Source organism: Myxine glutinosa, chromosome 3 (assembly GCF_964187855.1).
Source record: "Myxine glutinosa chromosome 3, kmMyxGlut1.1, whole genome shotgun sequence".
NCBI lineage: Eukaryota > Metazoa > Chordata > Myxini > Myxiniformes > Myxinidae > Myxine > Myxine glutinosa.
In genome coordinates, this window is record NC_136263.1 from 92,885,991 (window position 1) to 92,910,300 (window position 24,310).

General features: G+C 40.9%; 2 protein-coding genes across 3 annotated transcripts in view; one reads left to right on the forward strand and one right to left on the reverse strand.

Annotated features, from left to right (window-relative positions):
- AATK (apoptosis associated tyrosine kinase) overlaps positions 1–24,310 on the forward strand; it is a 293,143-nt gene that overhangs the window by 46,901 nt on the left and 221,932 nt on the right. The gene's annotated exons all lie outside the window — the stretch shown is intronic.
- The window catches only part of LOC137423390 (uncharacterized), a 66,209-nt gene continuing 43,941 nt past the window's right edge, over positions 2,043–24,310 (reverse strand). The window contains exon 3 of the transcript XR_010983691.2: positions 2,043–2,442. The gene's annotated coding sequence lies outside the window, so the exon portion shown is untranslated. The remainder of the gene's footprint in view (positions 2,443–24,310) is intronic.

A 24,310-nucleotide genomic window follows, 5' to 3' on the forward strand; every position in this document is an offset into this window, starting at 1 on the left:
ACTGTGATCTTTTCTTCCCACATTAACCCTATTTATATTTTCAAAATAAGTGTCAAAAATGGGTATGCAGAAGTTGTGAAAGTTTTCGAAAGTTCCAGTTCTGAAAGTTTTCTGTCATGATGATTGCTTTGTCAGGTACAAATTGCTTGTTGAAGGAAAGCATATTTGGGAACCAACAGGTATATGCAAAATGATATATGAAACCAACAGGTGAGATTGAAATAATGTGCTTAAATAGGGGACAAATAATTGCAGAAAAAAAATTAAGAGTTCATGGAACACCAGAACAGTGTTGAGGTACTGTATATAATTCAATTCCCTTTGTTATTCCCTTTATTTATTTGTCTTTGTTATTCCCTGTAATTCAATTCCCTTTCTCCTGCTGCTCCCTTTGTTATGTTGTGTCCTGATCTATTCTGTGTTCTAGCTCTTCCACGAGCCTAGACCTTCTAAGAAAAAAATTGAAATAAAATAATGATTTTAAAGGTTATATAAAAAATCCAGAAGTTTACCTGTTTGTGGTAATATACACCACCTTATTAATATAACATGTCCAAGTACTGCAAGAGTTGAGGTTTTTTGAAGCAGTAGCAAAGTGATTTGTGTTTCAGTGTTCAAGTGTATAATTATATTTAAATAAAATAAAGATTGTAACGGTCGTATAAAAACATTTATTCCAGGTTTTACTGCTGTTGACACTGTCGATTACACCACCCTATCTAACACATTGCATTAATTAATTATGCTTGTTGTTTGTGTCCTTTTTGACTTCTTTAAAAACAGCAAGTTTCCTGTTTGAAATTATTTTCAATTTGGTTTATCTGCCAGTCAGGCAGACAGAGTTAAAATATCTCCTCTCTGTTCATGTGCGATCAGGACAAATTCAGAGACAAATTGCTACTAAGCTACAGGTTCGTTTTCGGATTCATGTTCCAATTCATCTTACTATAATTCACCAAATGTCCGTCTGTCCGTCCGTTCCCAGGAACCGCAAAAACGGCTGAACTGATCGCAACGACATTTTGGGTGGGTAATCCTGGGACCCCCTGGAGTAAAATAGGCTATATTGTTTTCCCAATTTTCCAATTTTTCCAAACACGATGGAATAATATTTACCGATATGAACGGTGATGTGGCTTTTATTGAAATTCTACAAATATTGTTTAGATTTTGATGATTTGTGTGTGATATGATTTACCGGATGTTTACATAAATCGTTTAAAACAAAAAAAAAAAGCCTTCAATTTCCGATATTTTGCCTTTTCATTTGGGCCTCCCAATTGAAGCCCCACCCGTAGGGCGGGTACTGTTGCTAGTATTCAAAATACAACATTCCATTGAAATTAACTTGTTCCTCGATTATAAACTGACGTTTGTGGTTGGATGGATGGAGGACAGACAGTAGTGAAGTGATTGCTTAACCCCACTTTTCGCTTTGCATGTGTGGGGTAATAAGACTTCATGATGCGTGAGCTATCTGGATGAGCGTGCTACCTCCTTCTAGGCCAAAGTTTTTTTTTTAATATCAGAGTATCTACAGTTTTCAAACGTTGTTGAACATTTTAGAGAGAAATTAGAAGAAGTCATGCTGTTGATAAAGGGTTTTAACTATTGAATCATTTCATTACTATATAGCTGGAAATACAATGAGTGTGGGTGAACTGGTTAAAGTTTTTTTTTTTTACAGTCATCTAAAGCTAATGGAGGACCTTGTACATAAATAACATGCAGGATTAAGACATTAGTTGTCATCAAAGTACTTTTTTCCATAAGCTAAAAGGACATTTGTAGGAAATGGACAAACACATACTGTAGTTCCTAGGATTTAAACTTGGTGAACCTACATCACAAGAATAGAGAATGGGGTTGAGTGAACAGGCTAACCCAAATCCATTCACTTTGTTTTGTTAAGTGGGTCCGTCTATACCAGTGTGATGGAAGAGGGGTGTGGGTGGGCAGTTGTTGATAAGGACGAATGAGGTCATACATAGAAAGATGCTGTAAAGCAGCTCACCTGATATTTTTCATTTGGAGTTTTTAACTCTGACCACAACATACTTTTATTGCTGAGAATAAGAATATGACAAAGGAACATGAATCAAACAAAACAAGTTGATAAACAGCTGTCTATTAGGGTGGTTCTTAGCTAGATAAGGCAAAAAAAAAAATTGAATTGTTTTACTCCTAACTTTAATTTTTTGGGCATTGAGGTAAAACTTCTGCCTGTGAAATATTTTTTGAATACATCAAGATTTAGGGGTTGCACAGTAACTCATGGTTGCCAGCCACTCATTGTTTGTGCCCGATAAGCATTGTGCCCGGTAAGCGTTGATTTCCTGCAATCGGGAAACCTCTTGCGATGTTCTGTCACAGCTTGAAGCAGATACTGGGTTTGCTGTTCATCCCTTGTCAGGAGACTATTGTACCCTTCAATGAGAGCAACTGCATACACCAGAGTACAGCAATCAACTTAAATCATTTTATTCAATCAATTTAAAAACAACTTCAAAATGTGCAGTACATATTAAAGGTCAACTGTAATGCTCAAAATCACAAGTGTAGCAGTGGAAAATAAATAATCAACTCGAAACATTTATGTGAGCCAAATATGTGAAATTACAAACTCCGTGGCAACCCCTAAATTTAGTCCAAATGGCTTAAAATTTCACCACAAGGGTTTTTCCATACATACAAAAAATATTAAGTGTTAAGAGCCTTACTTTTCTAACTCATTTTTAAGAACCACCCTCCTGTGTATGAGTTGAAACACCTTAAAAAAAACTGTAGTAAAAGAGCATTAGCTATCAATGCTTATTCTGTTAGGGCTTTTGATGCAACATATTACATGGTCTTCACATGATATCAAAAAGATGTGCATTTAAAACACTATTCATGAGAACATTAAAGAATGATTTTCATTAAAGAAAAACCGAGAACGACTGGCCTTCAGATACTTGGATACCAAAAGCGGCTCGTCTGCCCCTGGTGTAAAATGAGAACTTTTCTAATTTCACCCTGCCCTGAACTTGATGATTTATATGTCTCAATCTCCTGTTACAAGGTCATATCCACGATTCACTAGTCCCAAAAGGAATATGTTTTGAAAAGGATAATATCCAAAGATGCAACATAAAAAATATTTTGGTCAAACTATGAATTATTCCTGGCGTGTACTTTCCCCAAAGGTGCATAAAATTCCATTATTCGTTTTAGTGAAGCAAAAAAATATTTAAACTACAGCTGAAAAGGTTAAACTAGCGTGCCATCGCAAATCCCCATGCTTCCCACCTAAAGCAAAGTTGAAAGATGGCAAAAAGGTCCTCCAGGATGACACAATATCAAATTTTGAGTTTAAAATGTTTTCCGTTTTGACCCCTGTGAACCCCAGTCCCCACTCCCTGTGGCATGAACCGGGGGGTTTATATTGAGTTTAAATACGAGTGAGGAAATGACGTGAGGGTTTCGACTTTCTAACCATGACATTTGCGGATTCGCCATGTGCAGATTCGCCATTCACCTGGTAGAACCATTCAAACGGGTATGATTTTTGCCCAAAAACAGACCCAGACCATTATTCCTTCTCCACCAAACTTTACAGTTGGCACTATGCATTCGGGCAGGTAGCGTTTTCCTGGCATCCGCCAAACCCACATTCATCCGTCGGACTGCCATATGGTGAAGCGTGATTCATCACTCCAGAGAACGTGTTTCCACTGCTCCAGAATCCATTGGCGGTGAGCTTTACACCACTCGAGCCGACGCTTGGCATCACGCATGGTGATCTCAGGCTTGTGTGTGGCTGCTCAGCCATTGAAACCCATTTCATGAAGCTCCCGCCAAACAGTTGTTGTGCTGATGTTGCTTCCAGAGGCAGTTTGGAACTCGGTAGTGAGTGTTGCAACCGAGGACAGACGACGATTTTTACGTGCTACGCGCTTCATCACTCGGCGGTCCCGTTCTGTGAGCTTGTGTGGCCTTCCACTTTCAGCTGTTGTTGCTCCGAGACGTTTCCACTTCACAATAACAGCACTTACAGTTGACTGGGGCAGCTCTGGCAGGGCAGAAATTTGACGAACTGACTTGTAGGAAAGGTGGCATCCTATGACGGTGCCACATTGAAAGTCACTGAGCTCTTCACTATGGCCCATTCTACTGCCAATGTTTGTCTATGGAGTTTGCATATCTGTGTGCTTAATTAAATATACCTGTCAGCAATGGGTGTGGCTGAAATAGCCGAATCCACTAATTTGAAGGGGTGTCCGCATACTTTTGGTCATGTAGTGTCTATTTAAATGTTTGTATGACTTGACCTCTGTTTTGAGCCCCGGAAGGATATTGTGTATTGTGGCCCAGGTGTGTTTTGAAATTGTGTATATATATTGTGTGTATATGCTACACGCAATGTTGCTTATTCGGCTCATGCCATTTTTCTCGAAGTGATACTGTAAAAATGCATCTGAAAATAAAGTCTAATTTAAATGTATGCATAAATACATAAAGACAGACTTTAATATTTCAGAAAAATTAATCAAACAGCATGCAACAAGATTGCTACCATTCCCACCAGGTTTCAGCAGTTTAATTGCAAAACATTGACATTTTGCCCAAATGTAGACCACTCTAAAGCTGAGAAACAATGCCGCTGCTGGATTGGTTTCACCACGAGTTGATGGATCATCATTGATGATAAACCACGCAAAGTAACTGTTGTACAAACCCAACCACATGGAACAACAGAAGCAGGCCAGCCAGCCACTCGTGTTATAAATTTTAAGGCCCTATTACATTTCTCGCCTGCAATTAACAGAAGCAATCAATCTTCTCTCAACTAATAAATTGTCCTTACCTGTGATATAATCCCTCATTTATATACACATGTATTACACACTGTATGTATGTATATGTATATATATATATATATATATATATATATATATATATATATATATATATATATATATATATATATATATATATATATATATATATATATATATACACAGTCACGTGAAAAAGTAAGTACACCCCATGTAAAGTTTTGACTTTTTCAACATATTTCAACATACAGCTGTTTGATCTTCATTTCAACAATATTGATAGATAAAGGTGATATAATATAGCAAATATCATGAAACATTTACATTTTGTAGTCCATTGTATCATTTAAATAAACATAAAAGCAAATTTCACATGTGGAAAAAGTAAGTACACCCTTGGCTCCAATAGGTGGTATTGCCCCCTTTGGCAGGAACAACCTCAAGTAGGCGTTTCTTATAACTGTCTACCAGTCTCTGACATCGACTGGGAGAAATTTTTGCCCACTCCTCCATGCAGAATTCTTTCAGCTGTGCGATGTTTGAGGGGTTTCTTGCATGCACAGCTCGTTTCAAATCCCCCCACAACATCTCGATGGGATTTAGATCCGGGCTTTGACTTGGCCATTCCAGAACCCTCCATTTCTTTCTTTTCAGCCATTCCTTGGTGGATTTAGTGGTATGTTTAGGGTCATTGTCATGTTGCAAGGTCCACCTTTGGTTGAGCTTCAACTTTCCGACAGATGGCCTCACATTATCCTCAAGCACCCTCTGGTACAATGAAGAATTCATAGTGGATTCGATGATGGTGAGCTGCCCAGGCCCTGATGCAGCAAAGCTGGCCCAAACCATAATATTTCCACCACCATGCTTTATAGTTGGTATCAGGTTCTTGTGGTCAAATGCTGTCTTTGGTTTTCGCCAAACATGTCTTCTGGTACTGTGGCCAAATAGCTCTACGTTTGACTCATCTGTCCAGAGCACATTGTTCCAGAAGTGCTGGTCTTTGCCGAGGTGTTCATTGGCAAACTTTAGTCTTGCCCTGATGTTCTTTCTGGACAGCAAAGGTTTCCTCCTGGCACACCTCCCATGCAGATCAAATTTGTGCAGCCTCTTTCTAATGTTAGACTCGTGCACTTTGACATCAACAGTGGACCTGTATGTCCCGTGATGACATTCTGGGGTTCTTCGAGACTTCTTTCAGCATCTTGCGGTCTACTCTCTGGCTGAACTTGCAGGGCGGCCTGGCCTGAACAAGTTGGCAGTTGTTTGGAATCTTCTCCACTTGTAGATAATCTTCCGGGCAGTCGAATGATTGATTTCAAATTGTTTGAAGATCTTTTTTAATCCCTTCCCAGACTCGTAGGCATCGATAACCTTCTTTCTGAAGGCCTCAGAGAGCTGTTTTGATCAAGGCATGGTGACACCGCACACTTCAACAACAAAGAGCAAAGCAAACTAAATGTCTGAGGTTTAAATAAGACTGGTTCCTCCAAGATCCTCTCTAACGATGTTCTAATCATTTGCACCTGAGCTGGTGCACCTGATTCTAATTTTAGGTATTTGAAGTAGTGATAAATGTAGGGGTGTACTTACTTTTTCCACATGCGAAATTTGCATTTATGTTTATTTAAATTATACAATGGACTACAAAATGTAAATGTTTCATGATATTTGTTATATTATATCACCTTAATCTGTCAATATTGTTGAAATGAAGATCAAATAGCTGTATGTTGAAATATGTTGAAAAAGTCAAAACTTTACATGGGGTGTACTTACTTTTTCACGTGACTGTATATATATGATTGAAATTTAATACATGGTGCAGAATATCCCCTGAATGACATTTGTAGAATTCCAAACCAGCTGTGTCGTCGGTATTTTACAAAAAAGCTAAAGCACATAGACCATGGTTTTGCTTTGCCATAACCTCAAAATAATTGAGCCATACCTTGCCAGGTTGCATTCAGCTGTGAAATTACTCACACCTGGCATGCCATGGTGGATGCACAAAAGCTTTTAGTGTTTCTTGGCTTGTCGAGAAGTCTTGTTTTGCTCGAGGTGAAAATAGCAAACCTCACTGAAGGAAGCACGGGGGACACAGTGTAATTGGAGTTACATAACCTGACCCACTGTTTTTAGTTTCTTGTTTACAAAGGGAGGGGTCACTTGGTGTGTTCTCACAGTGACAACCTCCATATGCACAGACCAAGGGTGGAACAATTTCCCTGCACATATGGAGGTTTTTCAACCAACTTAGATGATGAGTCATGTTTCGGTGACAGACGATCCAAAACTTCTGTTCTGAACAAAATTATTGCCTCTGTTGCAATTGCCTTCCATCATCTGGTGTTGTGAGATAACTGATAATCACTTTCATTGTTGCTTGTTACACGCATGGCATTTTTGTCCAAGTGGTACAGGTATGCTGTTCAAATGCATTTGTGCATAAAGTCCAATTGAAATCGAAATATGAATCACGTGAATAGTTGATGCATTTTGAGTAGAAGAATCTGTCTGACGGGATGACGCAGAAGTTTGAGCTGTCTATAAATGTGGGTTCGATTCCTGACTCGACTATAAACTGCCTTATGGTCATATTGTCAAATTGGTGCTTCACACGCCTTATGCAATAATTGTATTGCAGAGTGCACTGTCCCTCGGCTGGGAAGGAAACCAGGTCTGCTAAGATTATCTGGTGGATGTTAGAAGAGTAGGCGAGTTATCGCTCGGTATCCTTAACAAATTCCAAATTAACACCACCTTCAGTTGAACTTCAGTCCTAGCCAGCAGATTTGTGAAAGACTTCGGCAATAAAGTTTCCCCAACCAAGGCAGCAGGATTAATTGGATCCGCTAAACTAGTAGCAGTTGTAGCAGCAGCAGCAGCTTGGGTTGCAGCAGAAACTACTGCAGAACGGCACTCAGTGGAGAGCATACCTCAGCAAGGTGAACAGTTTACGTTTTGTATCCCAGAGTAGACCAGAAAAAGACAATACAGAATCACATTTAATCAAAAATCATCCGTCAACAACTTTTTCAGATATTCTGCTTTTTATCGTTTTTGGCCCTATCTCCCAATGGTGAAGAATCACTTAAAAGATATACTAGCCGGATCCGGATCTTCACCAAAATTGAATCGATTCTTCCTTGTCAAACACACAACCTGCCCACAAAGTTTCGTCCAAATCCGTCTATAACTTTTTGAGATATCCTGCTATGTATCATTTTTGGCCCTGACTCCCAATAGTGAGGAATCACTTTATAATTCTAGTAGACGGACCCGAATCCGGATCTTTACCAAAATCTAATCATTTCATCCTTGACACATAGGCTACCTCTCTGTCAAATTTTGTCCGAATCCATCCACAACTTTTTGAGATATCTTGTTCACAAACAAACGGACAAACAAACAGACAGACAGACAGGGTGAAAACATCACCTCCATCCACCTTTGGTGTCGGAGGTAATTAGATTTTGAGTGGATTGATAAAGTCAGTTAGAAAGGGTTTTTACAGTCACGACAACACTTTCTTATAGGGTATTTTTTGTTTTTAGATAGGGCCTAGGATCATGATCAGGTATTAATAAAATCAGAACACTATAATATATATTTTTTCCTCTTCTTTATGTTGAAGGGTCCAGTCACAGACTATGTAGTCCTCATCGAGGTCAGACCTTAAATAAAAGAGCTGCAATGATAGAAAAGTGAAGAAAGAGAATAGACGAAGAGTTTTTGAGGAAGTAAAAAAATCGGCTTTTTGAAAAGGGGTGGGTCATAAGTGTTTGGAAATCCATGAGAAGGTAAAGAGTTCCAGAGTATGACAGTGGAGGGGAAGAAACAAACATCATAACGGCCCACCCTTGAGTTGCCAATGGTCACACAATAATCATGAGGTGTTATTGTTAATGATTGTCGAGTGTTCTGTCGTCTCATTAATGGTGGTGGTATAAAAGCAGTAAGTTCTTGGAAGCAGAGACAGAAGTAATATCTGTAGGAGAGAGAGAGAGAGACAGAGAGAGAGAGAGAGAGAGAGAGAGAGAGAGAGAGAGAGAGAGAGAGAGAGAGAGAGAGAGAGAGAGAGAGAAAGAGACAGACAACGAGAGACAATGAGACAACGAGACACAACTTTGCGGCGTAATTTTGTTTGGGTAGAGTTTTGAGGTCAGATTGGGAGAGTTGATAGGTCGATTACTTTGGATTAAATTCTGTCCAGTAAGTATGTGGAACTAGAACCTCCCCAGATGTGAGAGTAGTACTCTATACAAGGATGAATCAATCCTTCATATAGTTGAAGCAACTGTTGAGAGGAGAAGGATCTTCAAAATCTGAACAGGACTCCTAGTTTATTCGAGGCAGACAGCTATTTGTGTAATGTTTGGATTCCAGGATAAATTTTATGTTAGGGGAATACCTAGTAGGTTTATTATATCACATGGTATAAATGCGGAGCTTTCAAAGGAGATTGGAGAGTTGGATGAAGTTTTAGAGAGATAGATGGGAAGAAATTGAGTTTTAGAGCATTAAACTTCACTTGATTACATTTGCCCCACTGGGAAATCTTATCCAAATTTCTATACCAGTGTTTCCTTCATTTTCAGCCATGGCTGAATGAACAGAAAAAGCAGAAAAACAATGGCAACAACACCAAATATTGAATGAGAATGATGGCAACAAATGGTCTCCAAACAGAGAATGTCTTACAAATCTACATCTACAAATGCCAGAAAAAAGGAAATTTTTCAATCGTGTGACAACAACCTCGACTCCTCTCTGCCCAACAATGTGGAAAAACTGAGTGTTAAGTTCTTCATCTCAGCAGTTGTGCAGATGATATCAAGGTTTTTGAGCATAAAGAAAAAGGAAAATCTAAAGGATTTAAAATCATAACGAAAATCGTTCTCTGAAAGTGAGGAGGTTATGAAACATAATTTGGCCAGTTGCAAAATAGGATGATTGTGACACTTCACAGCTTCCTGAATGAAATGAATGTATTTTTCGATCTCATGTGAAATGGTATTGTACAGTTGTGGCCAAAAAAAATGGCATGCTTGCACTTTTTTCAAATAGCTCACAATTTGCTCTAAAAATAAGTTGAATTGACAAACCTATTTCGTCTCCACAATTTCTTATTTCACTGTTAATATTACAGAACCTTTGTTTTTGATTCAGGACTTAATATATTCTTTTAAATCAGAAAATAAAAATAAATGGCATTGCCAAAATTATTGCCACCCTAGACTTAATATTTGGTGGCCGAATAATTGCAGTCAAGCGCTTCCTATAGCCATGAATGAGCTCCCCACACCTCTCTACTGGAAGTTTGACCCACTCTTCTTGTGCAAACTGCTCCAGTTCTCCCAGATTTGAAGGGTGCCTTCTCCCAACTGCTGTTTTCAGATCTCCCCACAGGTGTTCAATGGGATTTAGATCTGGACTCATTGCTGGCCACTTCAGAAAGTCCAGCGTTTTGTCTTGAACAATTCCTGGGTGATTTTTGAAGTGTCTTTGGGGTCATTGTCCTGCTGGAAGACCCCTTGACCTTCGACGGAGACCCAGCTTTCTGACACTAGGTTGAACGTTGCGCTCCAAAATGCCATGGTAATCTCCTGATTTCACGATGCCATGCACACATTTAAGGCACCCAGTGCCAGAGGCAGCACAGCAACCACAAAACATCACTGAACCTCCTCCATGTTTGACTGTAGGGAAGGTGTTCTTTTCTTTGAAGGCTTCATTTTGTTTTCTGTGAACATAGAGTTGATGTGCTTTTCCAAAAAGCTCCAAATTTGGTCTCATCTGTCCACAGGACATTCTCCCAGGATTTTGGATTGTTCAGGTGTGTTTTGGCAAACTCCAATTGGGCTTTCTCAGCAGTGGGGTCCTCCTGGGTCTCCTACCACAGAACCCCCTTTCATTGAGTTGGCGACGGATGGTGCGAGTTGAAACTGTCGTACCTTGTGTCTGAAGGTTAGCTTGAATCTGTTTTGCAGTTGATCAAGGTGCTTTCTCCACCACTTGAACAATCCTTCGCTGCAATCTTCGATTAAGTTTTCTCTTGCGGCCACGTCCAGGGAGGGTGGCTACAGTGCCATGGGCTTTAAACTTCCTGATAACATTGCGTACTGTGGACACAGGAACATCAAGGTCTCTGGAGATGGACTTGTAGCCTTGAGATTGTCCATGCTTGGCTACAATCTTTTGTCTGACTTCCTCAGACAATTCTCTGGTTTTCTTTTTTTTCTCCATACTCATTGCAATACACAGTGACACAAAACAGCAGAATGAACCCTTTTCTCTATTCAAACGGTTGAATGAGTGATTTTAATATTTCAGGCACCTGCAACTCACCATTGGTGAGTTCAATTCCAAAGTAAAGGACAATCACCTGCTTGAAATCTAATTATTTCTCACAACTTCTAAAAGGTGCCAATAATATTGTCCCGGCCATTTTAGGATTCCTGTGTGGAATTAGCTAAGATTTAGTAATTTTTCAGCTTTTTTTTTGTTCCACTGCAAATCAAAGAAATACACATGTGGATACCAAAAGATTTTTTAATTTCAACAATTTTCTGGAAGAAATGGTGCATTATTTGAAAAAAGTGCAAGGGTGCCAATATTTTCGGCCACGACTGAATGTCTAAGACAGGGTGATGCCACCCATGAGAACTCTACAAACACAAATATGTATTTCTTTTGAAATATATTGAATGTGCAAATGCATTTGCAAGGGATAGGGGAGTTGAAGGGGGGTTGACAATCACCATAGCAACCTTGCCTCTTGCCTAGCAACAGACCATGGGTGGAGCTGCAGGATGCCAAGCTGCCAACACCCACATGCCATTTTGCATGTCCGCTCTGCTCATACTTGCCATGTTGTAGGCAGATTGCTCCATTGATATTTTTACATTATTTCTTGTCTTGAAGCTCTTTTCAAACCATTCACTACCATCATGTACCTATTCCTATTGAACATCCATTATATGAAGTTATCAACTATCATAATTGTCTTTTGCATTGCACGTGATCCATATTACCACTGAATCCTGATCAAAACCTTTAGCACATATCCACCATATTTCACACCCAATCAATGTGTACATTTACAGCTACTTTTAACGCAGAATTTGCAATTCCACACCAATTCACTTGCAGTCACCTTTGCCATTAACCATTTATTATTACCATTTAAGTACCGATCAAACCATATTATCACCATTTAACGGCTCATCAATCTTTCACCCTGTCCATGCATTTGTCTAACCATCCATTCATTGCATGGCCTAAAATTCTCAATATTGTGCATTAACTATTAAATCGGAGTTTAACATCTCATTAAGGAAAACCTTTATATGGAACACGAACCTGTTTAAATGTACTCAAATGCTAATTGTAAAATTTTAATTCCACAGTATTGCGATATTTTCAACATTGTCTTGGACGGACACAGCTCGTGTCATGATGTGCAGTCTTACTATCTAATCTAACGCAAGACTGAGAGGACGAAAGCAACTTGGGTCCCTGATAACTGTCAAAGAGGGGCACTTAAATCACAGGACCGAGGGTTTTGGGAATCATCAGCCTTTTTATTACCTCCGCCACCAAAGGTGGATGGAGGTTATGTTTTCGCCCCTGTCTGTCTGTTTGTAAACAAAATATCTCAAAAAGTTGTGGACGGATTCGGACTCAATTTGGAAGAGATGTAGCGTCTGTGACAAGGACGAAATGATTTGATTTTGGTGAAGATCCGGATTCGGATCCGGCTACTGAATGTTTTAAGTGATTCTTCATCATTGGGAGATTGGGGCCAAAAACGATACATAGCGGGATATCTCAAAAAGTTGTGGACGGATTTGGACGAAATTTAGTGGAGATGTTGTGTGTGTGACAAGGAAGAATCGATTCAATTTAAGTGGAGATCCGGATTCGGGTCCGGCTAGTATAATTCTTTAAGTGATTCTTCACCATTCCGAGACAGGGCCAAAAACGATATACAGCAGGATATCTCAAAAAGTTGTGGACGGATAATTTTCATTAAATGTGATTCTGTATTGTGATTTTCTGGTCTACTCTGGGATACAAAACGTAAACTCTCCACCTGGCGGATGTATACTCTCTACTGAGTGCCGTTCTAGTTAATATTGGTATCCTGCAGTTCTTATTTTATTATCTTATCCTCATTGTCTCCTCTGTACCTTGTAGACTTTATATCATACTAGAATATGTCATTTATAACTTTATAACTCAGCCTGTCATCCTTCCGAGGTTGAGTACAAGCTTGCTGTGATGAATGTGCCAGTGTGTACACAAACAAAGCACAAAGTGTGCTTTGTGTACATATTCTAAGTGGAATAGGTACACAAAGCGACAAAGATAAGTGTGTGACTGTGTGTCGACCCTCAGGAGAGCCAGGAAACAATATCTCTCTACTCTCAAGCTTGAACACTCAAACCTGTCTCCCTCTTCCAAATCCTGGTGGCCTCTGGTCAAATCTGTTTCTGGTGTTTGTTCCCCCTCCATACCCTCCCTTACCTCAAACGACAACACAGCTGACTCCGCTCGTGAGAAAGCTGAATGCCTCAACTCTGTGTTTGCCTCAAAATCTTGTGTCCCGAACCCATCTCTCTCTGTACCAGTCGAACCCAGCTGCTCCTGGACTCTGTGTCCTTCTCTCCTGACAAGGTGGAGAAGTTTCTGTCAAACCTCGACTCTGATTCTGCAACTGGAGCACACAGCATCAGCCCACGGGTCCTAAAATCCTGCTCTGTAGTTCTTTCACACCCTCTCTCTGTTCTCTTCGCCCTCTCTTTTGCTCAAGGTCATCTACCATCTGCTTGGAAATCAGCAAATATTACCACTTTACCAATCCACCAAACTACAGACCAATCAGGCTGCTCCCAATAATCAGCAAGGTCTTGGAATCCATCATCGCTTATGATATTAAATCCTTCCTCTTTTCCAATGGATTGATCTCGGATCAGCAATTTGGATTCAGACCAGGTCATTCTACTCTGAACATGCTGCTTCTGCTGTCTCAACAATGGATGGAGGTCCTCAATGCCAAACAGGAAATCAGAGCTGTCTCCCTCGACAGATCACGTGCCTTCGATACGGTCTGGCACCCCACTCTGCTCACCAAACTCTCATCCTATGGTATCCATGGAAATCTCCACGCATGGCTTGTGGACTTCCTTTCCGGTCGCAGTCAACGTGTGGCCCTGAATGGATTTCTCTCATCTCCCCTTCCTGTTCAGGCTGGAGTTCCTCAAGGCAGTGTTCTGGGTCCTGTGATTTTTTCTGGTCTTCATCAATGATCTTTCCGGCTTTCTGAAAAATCCTCTCTATCTCTTTGCTGATGACTCCAACTCTCTGCCTCTCCATATCTCAACCCTCAGATTGGCAGGCAGCAGCCTCTTCACTCTCTGCAGAACTGGACAAAATCACAAACTGGTCAAACAAGTGGAACATGTCTTTCAATCCTGACTAATCTCACACTCTCACTATGTCTCTCTGAAAAGACCGTCTGGAAAACCCTCCCATCCACTTTCTCAACAATCCTCTCCAAGAAGTTCTATCACTCAAGCTTTTGGGTCTCACTGTCTACCATGATCTTTCCTGGGAAAACCACATTTCCAAGCTGGCCTCCAAAGCCAGTCGCCGCACTGGGCATCCTCCGTCGTTCGAAGTCCTTCCTTGGCACACCTGAGCTCCTCACCACATACAAGGCTTTCATCCGTAGCTCAATGGAATACTGCTCTCCACTTTGGGCTGGTGCTCCTGCCTCACACCAAGCTCAGCTTCACATTGTAGAAACCAAAGCTTTCAGGATCATTGGTATCTCCCACAATGAAGCTGTTTCGGAGGGTCTTTCACTCTCTCTCACCGCAGGCATGATGGTGGTCTTTCGGTCTTCTACCGACTCCTCTCTGGCCTAGCTCCCCCAGCTCTGTCTGTGCTCTGTCCCCCAAATATTCCTGCAGGACGGACAAGAACTGACAGCAACCCTCTTCTGGTGAAACTGCCAAAATCACGACTCTTTGCTCACATTCACTCTTTCATTCCTCTTTTCTCCTGCCCTGGGAACAAACTCCCACACTCTCTTCAATTCCACTCCCCCCTCCAGGTCTTTAAAACAACTGTTCACCACCATCGCTTATCTTTCCCCATCCAAAACCTTGATATTTTCTACCCCCGTTAATACACCCCAAATCCATATCCTTCAAAACCCCGACTTCATTCCTGAAATTCCTTGTAGTGTCAATTTGTTTTGTACCGTGTACCCCTTCCCTCTCCTTTCACCCAAAGCCCTCTCCCTTCAAACACATCTCCCGATGTCCCTGTTCTCTACTGTTGTGCTTGTATGCTTCCCTCTCTCTCCCCATATTATCTCTCCCTCCCTTTATTGTTTTACGTGTCCGTTTAAGATTTTTGTGTTTTATGTTTTTATATGTGTTTGATGTGCTAACTCTTAAACGAGCCTCGATCTTATACACAAAAAAACAATGCGCCATAAACCTTTTAATATTGAATTTAGGATGTACAAGTATCATTAATACAAGATCAAAGAACGACATATTATCTGAAAGAGGTAGCTAAAAATTTATATTTACCTAATTAAGATAAATTGAAAATTTTAACGATTTTAACGACAATTAACATGTGACCCACCTGGTGTTAATTCAACGGATTGACAGGTGCTCAAACCCAGGACCCTAGGATCTCATACCAGCCACCTTAACCGTGAAGCTAACACCAGGCATTGTAGCTCACTGATAGGCCAGATCTCCATTCGGACTTTAACCAAAATCGAATCAGCTTGTTCTTATCACCCACCCAACCTGTCCACCAAGTTTCGTGCAAATCCGTGCTTAACTCTTTGAAACATCATCCTATATAACTTTTGAGCACTATCTATCATGGTTTGAAGAATCACACATCGTAGTATCCAGATCCGGATCTTCACCAAAAGCGAATCATTTCATCTATGTCACACACCCAACCGGTCCACCACGTTTCGTCCGATTCTGTCCATAACCATTTGAGATGTCCTGCTCCCTTGTGCTGCTTGTACATAATCTTCCTAAACGTGCTGCAGATATTTTTGATGTTGTTTCAGACACTGTGAAATTGCATGGTGGCAGAGGAGGTGAGAAAAAATGCGTGCTGAGTGTGATGGAAAAAAACCTTAACATTTGTAAGGAACACCTGTCTTTGATTGCTGTTGACTGCAAACTGGTGCAGAATAATTCAAAAGTGGTGTGATTGGATATGTTTCCTCCGATCCAAATGTAGAACAACAATGCTTATTTAAGCATTTACGCCAAAGAAACTCTTTACGTCTGAATTAATTCACCATTCTTATGGAAACACTGATCTATCTAATATATATATATATATATATATATATATATATATATATATATATATATATATATATACGTATATATATATATATATATATATATATATGTATATATATATATATATATATATATATAAAAATATATATATATATATATAATCAAGTAATGAACGGCGGTTGGGAATTATATCCACGACATCCATTTTTCCGTTCTCCAGCTATAGCTTTATCTTAAAAAAAACTCAACGTTTCAGCCAGCATCCCAGCGTGCGCTGGGCCTCCACTAGCCTTCATCAAGATAAGTTCCCTTGTTCACCTCCTCCCAGGTATACCTGGGGGAGGGGTGGGCCTATTCTATCAACCAATCACAAAGCTGTGTTGTGAGACCTCGTGACCATAGACCCATGATCGGCTTATGTTGCAAGTGTTTTGTGTGTGTGTTTGAGCGGTGTATTGTGTTTTGTTGTCCTTGTTGCCTGTGTCGGTTATGTCCCACTTTGTCCTTGTACTCCTCCCAGCATCGGTGTCTATCTGGTGTATTTATGCATGAGAGGTCCGTATGCCTGTGGCAACACCACAGTCTCCTCTCTCAACAGTGCCCTCGTTTGGCCAGTGTGTCAGGCCTCCAGTATTCGCCTCATGGCCTTGTTCGGGGATGCCGCCAGCACATTCACATTGTCCCATAGGGGAACATGGCCCGCCCTTATTCCATGCTTGGCGATAGCAGATCTTTCTGGGTGATTACACTCAAAGGCCTTCTGGTGTTCATTAATGCGCTGGCCTAAGGCTCTTCCAGTCTCGCCTATATATTCTCCACCACAGTCACATGGAATGGTGTATACCACACCTGTGGAGTCATTCTTTTGGCTTTGACCTTGGTCAGTGCACGTCTCAAGGTGTATATCGGTTGGTAGTTAACCCTCACCCCGACCGGTCTTAAAATCCTACCAATCCTTTGAGCTACTCCTGGCACATATGGTAGCATGCAGAAGTCCTTAGGCTTAGGTTGTTCTCGAGGTACGCCCTGGGCTCTTGGAGCTGCCAGTACCATTTCATTTTTTGGGCAGAGGTGGTCTGGATAGCCATTGACTTTCAATACCCATTTGAGCTTTTAGGGCCCGCTCGGAGGCCGGCCTTTTTTACGATGAAAAAGGTAAAAAAATCAAACATTTGAACAGCCTTGGACGTGCACCTTGACCCCACGGCCAAACCACAACGTCTATCAAGGCTGTCCCAATAACATTACACATGCACCTCAGCCCAAAGGCTGAAGCACATGGTCATTCAAACACATGCATCCTGACCCCGAGGGGCCACAATGCATGGTCATACAATCATACAATTGGACCACTCCTCTCAATAAAATAGGAGTGAGTCCACTGAGGTAACGCTCGGTCTGGGTGGGTTTCCTATACACTGCGGTACTTAAGCTTCCATTTGGGTTCCTCCTCACCATGACATCCAGAAACGGAAGCGACCCATCCTGTTCTTCTTCACAGGTAAATTTGATGGAAGTAAACGTTTCACTAATGCCCTCCCGGATTGTATCAACAGCCGTGCTGGGGCAGATGACAAAGTGTCATCGACATAGCGGTACCAGACACGTGGCCCGTGTTGGGAGTGATGGGATGGTGCATGTCTCCAGCTCTTCCATCACCATATTGGCAACCACCGCAGACACCGGGGAGCCCATCGCAGTGCCGAACACCTGTTTGCAAAATATGCCGTCAAAGACGAAATAGGTGGAAGAAAGACATGTGCTGAGGAGGTCACATACGTCATCAACATTCAACTTGTCGGCGGCCTATTTCCAGCAATCATCTTCCATTAGCCTCTGTCTAGCCACATCAACTGCCAGGGTTGTGGGCACGTTTGTGAATAACAAAATGACGTCAAAGGACACGATGGATTCGTGTGGATGGATCGTGGTGTGTGTTATTTTATCAACAAATTCGGAGCTGTTGCGCAAGCCTCGGTCGGTTTTTCCCACGGGGTACTTTAGTATATTGGCCACGAACTTTGACAATGCATATGATGGGCTATTGATACACGACACGATGACCCGTAATGGAACGTCTTCTTTGTGAATTTTTGGTAATCCATACACTCTGGGAGCGACGCCGTTGCTGCTGACGCAGTGTATAGGAAACCCACCCAGACCGAGCGTACCTCGATTTTACGTCTTTCCATCCGACGCACCACAAAAGAGCTGTGGTGAATACACTCGTAAAAAGGGCAAGGAATATACCGTCCACCTTGAAGGGCAAAAGGAGAGAGATAAAGCATCTCAAATGGGTATTGAAAGCCAATGGCTACCCAAACCACCTCTGCCCAAAAAATGAAATGGTACTGGCAGCTCCAAGAACCCAGGACGTGCCACAATAACCACCTAAGGGGTTCTGCATGCTACCATATGTGCCAGGAGTAGCTCAAAGGATTGGCAGGACTTTGAGACCGGTCGGGGTGAGGGTTAACTACCAACCGATATACACCTTGAGACGTGCACTGACCAAGGTCAAAGACAAAAGAATGACTGCACAGGTGTGGTATACCCCATTCCATGTGACTGTGGTGGAGAATACATAGGCGAGACTGGAAGAACCTTAGGCCAGTGCATTAATGAACACCACAAGGCCTTTGAGTGTAATCACCCAGAAAGATCTGCTATCGCCAAGCATGAAATAAGGGCGGGCCATGTTCCTCTATTGGACAATGTGAATGTACTGGCGGCATCCCCGAACCGGGCCAGGAGGCGAATACTGGAGGCCTGGCACACTGGCCAAACGAGGGCACCATTGACAGAGGAGACTGTGGCGTTACCACAGGCATACGGACCTCTCATGCATAAATACACCAGAGAGACACCGATGCTGCGAGGAGGACAAAGACAAAGTGGGACATAGCCGACACAGGCAACAGGGACAACAAAACACAATACACCGCTCAAACACACACAAAACACTTGCAACATAAGCCGATCATGGGTCTGTCGTCACGAGGTCTCGCAACACAGCTTTGTGATTGGTTGATAGAATAGGCCCACCCCTCCCCCCAGGTATATCTGGGAGGAGGTGAAGAAGGGAACTTCTCTTGATGGATGAAGGCTAGTGGAGGCCCAGCGCACGCTGGGATGCTGGCCGAAACGTTGAGCTTTTAAAAAAGATAAAGCTATAGCTGGAGAACAGAAAAATGGATGTCGTGGATAATAAATATATATATGGCGCTCAGTCTCGGTGTGCCTGCATGCATCCGTCCTTGTGTGGTCCGAGGGGCCTTATATTCTCGTACAACTGAAAGGGACTGACATGAGTGTCGAGAAGAAGGCACACTCTCCTCTGCGCTATCTAGCCTGGTTTTTGAATTTCGATTCTTCTTTAAAATGTCATCCTGGTGTTTCACATGCGGGCGAGACTTGAATGTGTGTGCCATCCCTCCAAAGGATGCTAAGCTGGAGGAGCCATCTGCCAGCATATTGGACTTTGGTGGATGTCAAAGATTTAGGGTAAGCATAAAGAGTGGTGTCTTTCACGAGTAGGTGGGTTACCGCCCGGCACCCAGATCGAATTACAAATTCTAACTTTGACTCATTGCTACAAAGGCAATGGTAAACCATCCAACATAATCCTTGCAAAGAGACTGCTTCGATTGCACCTACGTGCTGGAAAGCGTATGGTACAAGGATAATGATGGTGATGATAATGGTGATGGTGATGGTGATGATGATCATGATTTAACTGAGAGTGTAAGATGTGTCAAATTTATATTTATGTGGTGAAGCTACTTCAGTATTTGGCTCTGTCCAAATTTGGCTAAGCTACTTTGGGTAATTCTAAGGGGTGATTCCAAAGCGATCAGAGGGTAATTCTAATGGGTAGAATTTCCAAAGGGATCAGAGGGTAATTCTAATGGGTAATTCTAAAGGGTAATTATAAAGTGAAATTATAAAGTGTAATTCTAATGGGTATTTCTAAATGCTAATTCCAAACGGATCTAGAGGGTAATTCTAATGGGTAGTTATTCCACTTACACTGTGGCAATAACTACACTGAGGGACCTTAAAGTGGGTGCCATTTCTTTTGGGACCGGTTCCTAAAACTGCAGCACTATCCCATTAAGAGTAAGGAATTGCAGCAAGGGGAAACTAATGTCGATTAATTATAATGGGTTATAAAGGGTAATTCTAACGGGTTCTAAAGAGTCATTCTAATGGGTTCTAAAGGGTAATTATAAAAGGTAATTCTAATGGGTAATTCTAATGGGTAATTCGAAAGGGTAATTCGAAAGGGTAATTCGAAAGGGTAATTTGAAAGGGTAATTCTAAAGTGTAATTCTAAAGGGTAATTCTAAAGGGTGATTCTAAATGGTAATTCTCAAAGGTAATTCTCAAAGGTAATTCTAAAGGGTAATTCTAAAGGGTAATTCTAAAGGGTGATTCTAAAGGGTAATTCCAAAAGTTAATTCTAATGGGTAATTCTAACGGTTAGTTCTAAAGGGTAATTCTAAAGGGTGATTCTAAAGGGTAATTTGAAAGGGCAATTCGAAAGTGTAATTCCAAAGGTTAATTCTAAAGGGTAATTCTCAATGGTAATTCTCAAGGGTAATTCTAAAACGTAATTCTGAAGGGTAATTCTAAAGGGTAATTCTCAATGGTAATTCTCAAGGGTAATTCTAAAGGGTGATTCTAAATGGTAATTCTCAAGGGTAATTCTAAAAGGTAATTCTAAAGGGTAATTCTAAAAGGTAATTCTAAAACGTAATTCTAAAACGTAATTCTAAAGGGTAATTCTCAATGGTAATTCTCAAGGGTAATTCTAAAGGGTGATTCTAAATGGTAATTCTCAAGGGTAATTCTAAAAGGTAATTCTAAAGGGTAATTCTAAAGGGTGATTCTAAAGGGTAATTCCAAAGGTTAATTCTAATGGGTAATTCTAACGGTTAGTTCTAAAGGGTAATTCTAAAGGGTGATTCTAAAGGGTAATTTGAAAGGGCAATTCGAAAGTGTAATTCCAAAGGTTAATTCTAAAGGGTAATTCTCAATGGTAATTCTCAAGGGTAATTCTAAAACGTAATTCTGAAGGGTAATTCTAAAGGTTAATTCGAAAGGTTAATTCTCATGGGTAATTCTGAAGGTTAATTCTAATAATCTAATGGGTGATTCTAAAGGTTAATTCTAAAGGTTAATTCTAAATGGAATTTCTGAAGTGTAATTCTAAAGGATAATTCCAAAGGGTAATTCTAATGGGTAATTCAAAAGGGTAATTCCAAAGGGTAATTTTAAAGGGTAATTCTCAATCGTAATTCTAAAGGATAATTCCAAAGGGTAATTCTAATGGGTAATTCTAAAATGTTCGAAAGAGTAATTATCAAGGGTAATTCTAGAGCGTAATTCTAAAGGGAATTCAAAGGGGTAATTATAATAGGTTCTAAAGGGTAATTATAATGGTTATAAAGGGTAATTTTCATGGGTTCTAAAGGGTTCTTTCAGTTAATTCTGATGGGTTCTACAAGGTAATTCTAATGGGTTTATAAAGGGTAATTCTTACAGGTTCTAAAGAGTCATTCTAATGGGTTCTAAAGGGTAATTCTAATGGTTAATTCTAATGCGTTCTAACGGTAATTCTAAGGTGTTCGAAAGGGTAATTATGATGGGTTATCTTACGTTAATTCAACAAATGTCCATCCGTCTGTCTGTCTGTCTGTCCGTCCGTTCGAAGGTACCGCAAAAACGGCTGAACCGATCGCAACGATATTTTGGGTGGGTAATCCTGGGATCTCCTGGAGTAAAATAGGGTATATTACTTTTCCAATTTCAGCTTTGGCCTCCAGCATTTTCAGGTTTGGACTCCCGCATAACGTTATTTTCCCGGATGCCGCACAAACGGCTGCACCGATCGCTGCACGGCTGCACCAATCCGACTCGGTGACCTCGAACAAAGACCTTTTATAAGGACATGGGTTGAATCCCTGCTTGAGAAAATGCCAACCCCTTCCCCGCCATCACGGCCGTCTCTCTAACTCACAATCCCATGAGATATGCGGAAAGGACAACCCAAAACCAATTATCTTCTTTTTGATTCGTATATAAACATCATTGAAAGTAAATAATGACCTCGGCCAAAGTTCAAACAACGTGGGTTTAATTTCTACATGAGAGAATTCCACATAGCTATTTGGGCGGTGTATAAGCCAACAGATCGCTGTCTCCATCGATCTTGCCAAGGCCGTAACAGCTATTGGCTCAAAATCATTTGACATGCCGTGATCGAGTTGAGTTCAAGTGAAAAAGAGATATCGAGTTCAAGTGAATGACGACATGCCGTGATGGTTTCTACTTTCTGAATGTGAACTTCGCGGATCGCCATATGCAGATTCGCCACGGACCCGCGATCGATGTTTCTATACGTGAACGTACCCGTTTGTTTGCGAACGGGTACGTTTTTCATGGAAGTCCTTCACGAACTTGCTGTCCATGTCTGACGTGTGACTGAAGGTGCTATAGGAATGTGGAATTTATTGGTTTCATGCTTTAGCATTCGCCGTATCTGCATTTGCCTGTTTGCTTCTGGCCTCCCACCCACGCGTAGCACGGGTATCTCCCTAGTAAAGGGTAATTCAAAGGGATTCTAAAGGGTAATCATAAAAGGTTCTGAAGTTATCAGCATCTGGAAGTCCTGTAACTTGCATGGATTGCACACATAGTGCCAAAATTGCATCGCTTCCTTCGGGCACGGGTGCATTTTATCAATTTAATTTGAACGAAAAATATTGTTTGTTATTTTTATGTTTATGTATTTAAATATGTGTTTATGTATGAACGAAAGTGTTTTTATTTGTATACACTCGTTATATTTTATTTGGCATGTATTGGACGATTGTGCCTTTTTCATAGAGCATTTTGAATGCTTCGTGTAGTTATAACCCTGAGATTTTAAAAATCCACTCGTGTACACATTTATGGGCTGTTGTTGTTTTCGTTTGCAGCCTGTGGCTGCTGATTTGCATCATTTCTCTGGAAGCGCGTTATTCTTACTCAGGATCCTCGGCTCCCAAGACAGCACCCTAACCGTTAAGCTAACACCAGGCTTATTTATGGACTGAGAAAGCTGCATACTTCTTGATATTCATAATGAAAGGCCATTCTATCGAGATCATAACAACTCCTCTTCATGAAATTCGTAACGTCATGCTGGGGTACACATTTGGAGATGAGGGGGTTTTTTTTAATGTGTTTTTGATCCAACGGCTTTCATTTTTATTTTAGTCAGGATATCTGATTAAGTGTTTACATGTAAGGTTTTTGTATAATTCTGTAAAGAGCATAAGACAGAGATGGATTGGAAAAGTGCTTTTGTTAAGAGCCAAGTTCTGGATTACTTGTGTGGGATGAAAATGAGAATCTATTTCTGAACACTTCAATCATGTCTATTTTAACTTAAATAATAAACACCTTTACAAACATCCACCATGTAATTTTACAGCTAAAATCTTCTGCAAACACAGTGATAATTACTGGAGCATAATGTCATGTTCCCGGGGGTGAACACCCCTGGGGACGAATTAGCCGAGCAAGCTTTACACTCCGAGGCGCTCAGTCAACAATGGCGGTGTTCTTTACACGCGAGGGAAAGGAGAATTAGTTAGGGAATTTTAGCAAATTGTATTGACCATCTGTGAAAAAATTGCTTACCAAAAAATTTCTTCACTAACGTATTCATCTAGGTATCTACTAACACCTATCAATTAGTGCAAACCCAAATCCTTGTGGAAAATTCTGGGGAGCCAATCAAAGTTCGGGTGCTCAGAGGGCCTGCGCGAAAAAATCGGAAAATTAACTTTTGCCAATATTGACTTGTGGGATGTCTAACTAGGGGTTTTTTGGGGTGCTGAATTGATTCCAACCATTAGATTTGAGGAAAAATGAATCCCTGGCCGTAAAATATTGATATGATAGGCAAATGATATGAATTGATATTGATATGAAACCACACTCATGCGTGAGGCAAAATCCTCCGGTGGTCTAAACAGAGGCCGCTTTCGGAATGAGTCTTCTCATAAGTCTTGGGTTCAGACTCTGAACCACTTCTCGTTCATTCACCAAGAGCTAGAAAGAAGCATGGTCAAATGTGGGGTA